This window comes from Siphateles boraxobius, unplaced genomic scaffold (genome assembly GCF_051911475.1).
Source record: "Siphateles boraxobius isolate OS27281-9 unplaced genomic scaffold, OSU_SipBor_1 8, whole genome shotgun sequence".
NCBI lineage: Eukaryota > Metazoa > Chordata > Actinopteri > Cypriniformes > Leuciscidae > Siphateles > Siphateles boraxobius.
Window position 1 is genome coordinate 29,852,830 of NW_027509208.1, and position 8,646 is coordinate 29,861,475.

General features: G+C 43.7%; 1 non-coding gene and 1 pseudogene across 1 annotated transcript; both read right to left on the reverse strand.

The window, feature by feature from the left end:
• Positions 1-5,728: 5,728 nt before the first annotated feature.
• On the reverse strand, positions 5,729-5,931 carry LOC143730014 (small nucleolar RNA U3; annotated as a pseudogene).
• Positions 5,932-6,762: 831 nt separating this feature from the next.
• On the reverse strand, positions 6,763-6,976 carry LOC143729938 (small nucleolar RNA U3). Its single transcript, XR_013200187.1, has one exon. It is a non-coding gene; the product is annotated as a small nucleolar RNA U3 (small nucleolar RNA).
• Between the last annotated feature and the right edge of the window lie 1,670 nt (positions 6,977-8,646).

Sequence of the window (8,646 nt, forward strand, 5' to 3'; positions counted from 1 at the left end):
GCGTAGTTGAATTTTGTAGGCGCTAAAGTTTACGTGACATTTTAGCGCACACATCTGAGCCAAAAGCAGAAAGGACTTCCACAATCTCTTTGAAGCCGACTGTTAAGATATGTGGACTACAAACAACAATCCATAATGTCATACTTTTTTTCAGCATAGCTACCCGTTTCATGCTTTGTAGTTCATTCGTTGAAGCTAAATTTAGAAAATCTTTTAATAGAAGTCACACACACATTAACAATTCTTTATGTAGACATTTCAGAAACCTGACGTCATTTGAGCACTTAGAAAACATGCTATGACTGACATTGAAATGTGAAATGAACCCGTGTCAGGCCCGTTTTTTCAATAACACCTGATTTTCATATCTGCTGTCTTATCCGAGATGCAATACCACATCGCTGGAAACATTTCAAGTTTTTGCAGTGATATGGTATTGTATCTTGGATGAGACAACGTTTGCTTTATACAAAGGATGCTGTGACACGGGCCCCAAGACGAGGAGAGGTTTAAGCTGCCACAAAACACAACCACAAGAGAGACGGAAGCCGGGTTGACAGAAATTATCTTTTATTTAGCGAAGAACTTAGGAATTGAAACTGGTACTTAGGTTCCTCCCGGGCTGTGGTATCAACAAAGCTGGCTTTGTTTCACACATCTGTTACAACGCTAGGCCACCTTAAAGGGGGAAGACAGAACTGAAGAAAGGCAACATCGTTAAAGAAGATTTTGCAAGTCTAACTCTGTCTTCTTACTCTTCAGCTGGTTTCTCTCTTGGCCAACGTGTGCTTCAGCACCTCATACTGAAAGATTCTGTCCTTCAAACCATCTAGCCTTGAGTGTAGCAGAGTTCTCAATTTTATGGTGACCTCCATTAGGCCATCATTGCCTACAGCTGTGGTTGGTTCCAAGTTTGGAGTGTGAGTAGGTGGAAATGTTCATGATTGATGTCTTTTCCTAGCCGTGAGCTTCTCCATTGGTCCTGGGCTCCTCTTTCCAATATTGGACTGCCACAAAGGGTTCCAAAAAAGCTTCTAAAACAATCCACTTTCTCAAAAGGCACAAATGTCAAACAACGCTCAGATCATATCCCTTTCTTCAACATCGACAACAGCAACACAGAAATTTCATCAACGACACAGAGCTGACGTCCAACGAAAAAGTCACAAACCTACCAACAATTGCTAACTTAGGCATTTCAGAAACTTGACGTTGATTGCATTCTTAGAAAACTTGCGATGGCTGACCTCGAACTGGGGACATATCTAGGGCTGGGGAAAAATATCGATTCATCAATGCATTGGAACTATTTGTTTCTCAATTCAATATCTATTCATCAAATCCTGTGAATCGATTCAGCCCACCGGCCAGTGGCGGCGCTGTGGGCGACACTCTAGTGAGATTGTTCAGTCTAGTGAGATTGTTCACTCTGGTGAGATTGTTCAGCGTTGTACAAGATGCCCTTTACCAAAACAGCAAGATCGCAGACAGCAGCTCCACTCCGATCAAGCCTGCACCACCAACCAGGGATGTCGTTAGGCCTATTTTAGGGGGCTGAAGCTACTCCAAAATGTTCCTAAGCCCCCCTAAATGATAATAAGAACAACAATAAGAACAACAATAAGTCTCCGGGAGTCTCCCGCATATTGATAGCGGCTCCCTGATTTCCGCAAATTAGTTCAAATCTCCCGAAATCGACAGCTCGCGAGCTCCAAACCGCGTAGGGCGCGCACGACAGAGAGAAAGAGAGCGAGAGTCCTTGCGTGTGTGTGCGAATGTGTGCGCGTGTGCCTCACAAAGTGAAATTTTTTACACTAGGGGTTCAATCTTCAGCTGGCTGGCAGGAGCCGCCACTGGCATGTCACACGACCTGTCAGTGGCTGGCTGGCAGCTGCCATTCTGAGCCTGGCATGTCACGTGACCTGTCAGTGGCTGGCTGGCAGCTGCCAGTGTGATTCTAGCATGTCACGTGACCTGTCAGTGGCTGGCTAGTTGCCTTGCAGTCTGCCTTTGGCAAGTTTCAGAAACCATTGATTTTTTTGGAAGTTTTTGTGTTTTCTGTCCCTCCCTTTCTAGCTCATTTATTATGTATCTGTTGATATGATTATGTTCTTTAGTATGATTGATGTTTTAGGGACTGTTGTTATCCCAATATAACCAGTCAAATGGCCGTGATCAGACTGGAATCTTACAGAGCTTGCTGGACGGTCATCCAGTCAGCCGCGGCTGATACTGCGAGTATAACGCGTTGCGTGACACTCTCGCTACAAGGAAATAAATTGTTTTCTTATTATGGATATAATGTCCTGCCTTTATTCTTGTGTATGATTGATGTTTTGGGGGACTGTTATCCCTATTAAACCAGTAAAATGTGCCATGATCAGACTGGCAGCTTACTGACGCTTTGCTCGAGTCGCTCGAGGCTCATGAGTCAGCCGCGGCTGATCAGCGAGTATAACGCGTTGCCTGACAATTGCTGCAAGGAAACAATTTGTTTTCTTATTATGAATATAATCTCAAGCATTTATTATTTTGTATGATTGGTGTTTTGGGAACTGTTATCCCTATTAAACCAGTAAAATGTGCCATGATCAGACTGGCAGCTTACTGACGCTTTGTTGGACGCATGGAGTCAGCCGCGGCTTAATTGGGATAACAGTCCCCAAAACATAAATTCTAATAATAGATGCATGAGATTATTCTTAGTAAGAAAACAATTAATTCCATGCAGCGATGGTGTCAGGCAACACATTATACTCGCTGATCAGCCGCGGCTGACTGATGAGCCTAGAGCACTCAAGCATAACGTCAGTAGCTGCCAGTCTGATCATGGCACATTTGACTGATTTAACAGGGATAACAGCCCCCAAAACATCAATTATACTAAAGAATAGATGCATGCCATTACATGCTTAATAAGAAAACAATTAATTTCCGTGCAGCAAGAGTGTCAGACAATTTGTATACTCGCTGATCAGCCGCGGCTGACTCATGACGGTACTGATCCACTTGTCCGTGCGACACTCCAGTCGTGCCGCACTCTGCTTTACGGTACTGATCCAATTGTCCGTGCGACACTTCAGTCGCGCCGCAATCCGCTTTATTCCTATGGGTGACGTCACGCGACTCTAACGCGCCCGCAAAGCATTCCGGGCAGGCGGCGCTTCATTTGGAAAATGCTGCGCGTCAAAAAGCTGGCCGATGCCCATCTTTATGCAAATGAATCCGTCAAACGCGACGCGTCTATCCAATAGAAGTAGTCTCTCGAGGGGCCTTTGTTCTAGACTGGCCGCTGGGTCAAAACCACGCCCATGGTGGTAAACTTGAGGAACGCCCATCAACTTACAAATGTGGAGAGGCGTGCGACACCACGCTTCAGTCGTGTCTCAAAAGTGGATCAGTACCGTCATTCCTATGGGTGACGTCACGCGACTTTAAACTGCCTGCAAAGCATTCCGGGAAGGCGGCGCTTCATTTGGAAAAATGCTGCACGTCAAAAAGCTGGCCGATGCCCATCTTTATGCAAATTAATCCGTCAAACGCGACGCGTCTATCCAATAGAAGTAGTCTCTCGAGGGGCCTTTGTTCTAGACTGGCCGCTGGGTCAAAACCACGCCCATATCGGTAAACTTGAGGAACGCCCATCAACTTACAAATGTGGAGAGGCGTGCGACACCACGCTTCAGTCATGTCGCAAAAGTGGATCAGTACCCTGAGCCTCGGGCGACTCGAGCAAAGCGTCAGTAGCTGCCAGTCTGATCATGGCACATTTGACTGGTTAAATAGGGATAACAATCCCCAAAACATCAATTATACTAAAGAATAGATGCATGACATTATATGCTTAATAAGAAAACAATTAATTTCCGTGCAGCGATGGTGTCAGGCAACACATTATACTCGCTGATCAGCCGCGGCTGACTGATGAGCCTAGAGCACTCGAGCAAAGCGTCAGTAGCTGCCAGTATGATCATGGCACATTTGACTGGTTTAATACGGATAACAGTCCCCAAAACATCAATTATACTAAAGAATAGATGCATGACATTATATGCTTAATAAGAAAACAATTAATTTCCGTGCAGCAAGAGTGTCAGGCAACGCGTTACACTCACTGATCAGCCGCGGCTGACTCATGAGCCTCGAGCGACTCGAGCAAAGCGTGAATAGCTGCCAGTCTGATCATGGCACATTTGACTGCTTTAATAGGGATAACAGTCCCCAAAACATCAATTATACTAAAGAATAGATGCATGACATTATATGCTTAATAAGAAAACAATTAATTTCCGTGCAGCGGGAGTGTCAGGCAACGCGTTATACTCGCTGATCAGCCACGGCTGACTCATGAGCGTCGAGCACAGCGTCAGTAAGCTGCCAGTCTGATCATGCCCATTTGACTGGTTTAATTGGGATAACAGTCCCCAAAACATCAATCATACTAAAGAACATAATCATATTAACAGTTGCATAATAAATAAGCTAGAAAGGGAGGAACACAAAACACAAAAACTGCTAAAAACCAATGAATTTGAAACTTGGCAAAGGCAGACTGCCAGGCAACTAGCCAGCCACTGACAGGTCATGTGACATGCTATAATCAGACTGGCAGCTGCCAGCCAGCCAATGACAGGTCACGTGACATGCCAGTGGCGGCTCCTGCCAGCCAGGTGAAGATTGAACCCCCACTCTTTCTATGAGTATGCACATTTTGTGCTTCTGTTTACATTTCTTTTATAACTTGAATGTATAGGAAGAAAGAAATATACTTTCTATTACAGTTACATGCACTTTAGAGGTGTTAATAAAGCACCTGTTTGTTAGAGTTGTGGTTTGTATTCAACACATGTACAATATTGTACAGTTTGTTCTGCTAAATAAACCACGACAGGAAACATGCTGGGGTCAATTTGTTCTTAAACATTGGTAATACTACACACATTTTTAAAAATGATAGGCTACTCAGGTACTTAATTTATTTGTGTATTTACTGAGTATTGAATCGATATCGAAGCTAATAAATCAATATCTAATCGAAATCGAATCGAAGCCTCAAGAATCGAAATCAAATCGAATTGTGAAATTCCTAACAATACCCAGCCCTAAACATATCCAAAGCTCTCTTTACTATAAAACTCACTTTTTGCAACTGTTGTCTTAACAAATCCATATCCAAAAGGATATGGATATGGATATGCACCCACATTGCCTACAGCTGTGGGTGGTTCCAAGTTTGGACTGTGAGTAGGTGGAAATGTTCATGATTGATGTCTTTTCCTAGCCTTGAGCTGCTCCATTGGTCCTGGGCTCCTCTTTCCAATATTGGATTGCCAGAAAGCGTTCCAGAAAAGCTTCTAAAACAATCCACTTTCTCAAAAGGCACAAATGTCAAACATCACTCAGATCATACCCCTTTCTTCAACATCGACAACAGCAACACAGAAAATTCATCAACGTCACAGGGCTGACGTCCAACGAAAAAGTCAAAAACCTACCAACAATTGCTACCTTAGGCATTTCAGAAACTTGACGTTGATTGCATTCTTAGAAAACTTGCGATGGCTGACTTTGAACTGGGGACGTATCCAAAGCTCTCTTTACTCTAAAACCCACTTTTTGCAACTGCTGTCATAGACAACACACAGTTCCGCATTTCAACAAAGTTTGCTGCATAGGACCTACATATGCAAAAACAAAACAATTCCAAAATGAGACTTAAATACCAAACACCACTCAGAACATACTCCTTTCTTCCATATTGCAAAAAGCAATACAGAACACTCATCAACGACAGAGCTCACAACCAAAGTCACTGATCTGCGCCCAAATCATGCTCAGAAAGAAGCATCATGACTCTTCATCGTGGTTTGGGAGACAAGCACTTTCGGTACTTTTCGGCCAAAAGCAGAAAGGACTTCCACAATCTCTTTGAAGCCTACTGTCAAGATATGTGGAATACAAACAAAAATTCATATTGTCTTACTTTTTGCAGCATAGCTACCCGTTTCATTCTTTGTAGTTCATTCGTTGAAGCCAAATTTAGAAAATCTTTTAATAGAAGTCACACACACATTAACAATTCTTTATGTAGACATTTAACTCTTCTTACTCTTCAGCTGGTTTCTCTCTTGGCCAACGTGTGCTTCAGCACCTCATAATGAACGATTCTGTCCTTCGAACCATCTAACCTTGAGTGTAGCAGAGTTCTCAATTTTATGGTGACCTCCATTAGGCCATCATTGCCTACAGCTGTGGGTGGTTCCAAGTTTGGAGTGTGAGTAGGTGGAAATGTTCATGATTGATGTCTTTTCCTAGCCGTGAGCTGCTCCATTGGTCCGGGGCTCCTCTTTCCAATATTGGATTGCCAGAAAGCGTTCCAGAAAAGCTTCTAAAACAATCCACTTTCTCAAAAGGCACAAATGTCAAACAACACTCAGATCATACCCCTTTCTTCAACATCGACAACAGCAACACAGAAACTTCATCAGCGGCAGAGAGCTGACGTCCAACGAAAAAGTCACAAACCTACCAACAATTGCTAACTTAGGCATTTCAGAAACTTGACATTGATAGTATTTAAAGAAAATTTGCAATGGCTGACCTCGAACTGGGCACATATCCGAAGCACTCTTTACTCTAAAATCCACTTTTTGCAACCTCTGTCTTAGACAACACACAGTTCCACATTTCAACAAAGTTTGCTGCATAGGACCTACAGATGCAAAAACAAAACAATTCCAAAATGAGACTTAAAGACCAAACACCACTCAGAACATACTCCTTTCTTCAATATTGCAAAAAGCAATACAGAACGCTCATCAACAACACAGAGCTAACAACCAAAGTCACTGCTCTGCACCCAATTCATACTCGGAAAGGAGCATCATGACTCTTCATCGTGGGTTGGGAGACAAGCACTTTCAAAGCACATTTCCAAGCAAAGAACTATAGAAATGATCCCTGAAAATACAGTCTTAAGGGTTTATAGAAACTCAATCGGCATTCCATTCTGCTGCGCTTCTCCTCTAAAATGGTTTTGCGTAGTTTAATTTTGTAGGCGCTAAAGTTTACGTGACATTTTAGCATACACATCGGAGGCAAAAGCAGAAAGGACTTCCACAATCTCTTTGAAGCCTACTGTTAAGATATGTGGAATTCAAACAACAATCCATAATGTCATACTTTTTTCAGAATCAGAATCAGAATCAGAAAGAGCTTTATTGCCAAGTGTGCTTGCACACACAAGGAATTTGTTTTGGTACTGAGGCTTCCAGTGGACATATACAAATACAACATGAAACATAATACTACAAATTATAAGAATAAAAAATAAAAATATAAATATATGAGAGTAAAACTATCACAGTTGGGTTTAGTCAGAATAGACATTTTCAGATTTACAGATTATGAACCTATTTACAGTGTTTTGAATATTATAAATAAATAAATCTACATATAAGTATCACCTGAGTTGTGGGATATTGCACTAAACAGTGGGAGTATTGCACTTACAGGCATATGCCTTGGGAGGAGTGTTAACTGTTCAGGAGGGAAATGGCCTGTGGGAAGAAACTGTTCCTGTGCCGAGATGTTCTTGTGGCCAGTGATCTGAGTCTCCGTCTTGACGGTAACAGTTCAAACAGGTGGTGTCCAGGGGGAGTGGAGTCTGTGATGATTTTACCTGCTCTCTTCCTCACTCTGGAAGAGTACAGGTCCTGGAGGTTTGGCAGGGGGGCACCAATAATCCTCTCCGCAGTCCGGACTGTCCGTTGTAGTCTCCTGATGTCTGATTTGGTAGCTGAACCAAACCAGACAGTGATGGAAGCGCACAAGACAGACTCAATGACGGCTGAGTAGAACTGAATCAGCAGATCCTGTGGCAGGTTGAACTTCCTCAGCTGGCGAAGGAAGTACAGTCTCTGCTGGGCCTTTTTCACAGTGGAGTCAATGTGATTGTCCCACTTCAGGTCCTGAGAGATGATAGTGCCCAGGAACCTGAATGACTCCACTGCTTCCACAGTGCTGTTCATGATGGTGAGTGGGAGGAGTGCTGAGCTGTTCCTCCTGAAGTCCACGATCATCTCCACTGTTTTGAGCGTGTTCAGCTCAAGGTTGTTATAACTGCACCAGGCAGCCAGCTGTTCAACCTCCAGTCTGTAAGCAGACTCGGCACCGTTTCGGATGAGACCGATGACAGTGGTGTCGTCTGCAAATTTCAGGAGCTTGACAGTGGGGTCTTTAGAAGTGCAGTCATTAGTGTACAGGGAGAAGAGCAGTGGGGAGAGAACGTGAGTGTCTTGTCAATGAGTGTCTTGTCAATGAGTGTCTTGGATGTGTGTTTCCCCAGTCTCACTCGCTGCTGCCGGTCCGTCAGGAAGCTGGTGATCCACTGACAGATCGAGGATGGTATGGAGAGCTGGGTCAGTTTGGCTGTGAGAAGACCAGGCATGATGGTATTGAAGGCCGAACTGAAGTCCACAAAGAGGATCCTTGCATAAGTCCCTGGTCTGTCGAGATGTTGCAGGATATAATGCAGTCCCATGTTGACTGCATCATCCACAGACCTGTTTGCTCTGTAAGCAAACTGAAAGGGATCCAGCAGGGGTCCAGTGATGTCCTTCAGGTGGGCCAGCACCAGTCTTTCAA